The following is a 752-nucleotide window of genomic DNA, read 5'->3' as shown; positions in this document are numbered from 1 at the left end:
ATGGATGGATGTTCCATAGAGCATTACAACTTAGCTGCACTTGCTGATGATGATGTGTTAACTCGTGGATAGGGTAGTTGGTCTCCTGGTGTCCATGGTAGCAGGGGATACAGGGATTTCTGTGAGTGCATCACCCGGGAATGTGAATGAACAGAAACATGAACTGGGTGTATGTAGGTCTGACAAAGTTTGTATTTCCTGTCACAGCCGAGGGCACTGGAAGAGAGACTGCTTTGCTTTTAAAGCTGAGAATAAGCAGAATGTGCACTGTGCTGGCTGCTAAACGGTCAACAAAGACTTTGGTTGGCGAGTTACAGCCCCAGGTCTTTGGTCCAGACCGGGAGTCCTACTTGCCCTTCATCACTGAAGGATTTCTTTGTTTTGGTAGGAAGTGATGAGTCAGCTCGGCTTCACCATTTTTAGATAAAACTTGTACACGTTTTTTTTTTTTTTTAAATACCAGAGCTTGGGACGGGCTTGGAGGTGATGCTGGTACCTCAGCACAAGATGTTTTGAGGTGGAAGATGGTGTGACAGTGGTTTCAGGTAATGTTCCTCCTCCTGCTGTAACTTAAGCCTAATTTCTCCACATTGTTCTCTGTCAAAAACATTGTACTAGTTCATTATGACTCATGGACCCTCTTTTCCCTACAGCAAAACAGTAATAAGTTCTATTACAGGATTATATGATCAAGAGGATAAAACGTCTTGGAAATGACCAAACATCTCCTCAGCCAAGCCACAAACTCGTAG

This window comes from Stegastes partitus, unplaced genomic scaffold, assembly GCF_000690725.1.
Source record: "Stegastes partitus isolate 25-593 unplaced genomic scaffold, Stegastes_partitus-1.0.2 Scaffold962, whole genome shotgun sequence".
Taxonomy (NCBI): Eukaryota; Metazoa; Chordata; class Actinopteri; family Pomacentridae; genus Stegastes; species Stegastes partitus.
This window is presented reverse-complemented; position numbering follows the sequence as displayed.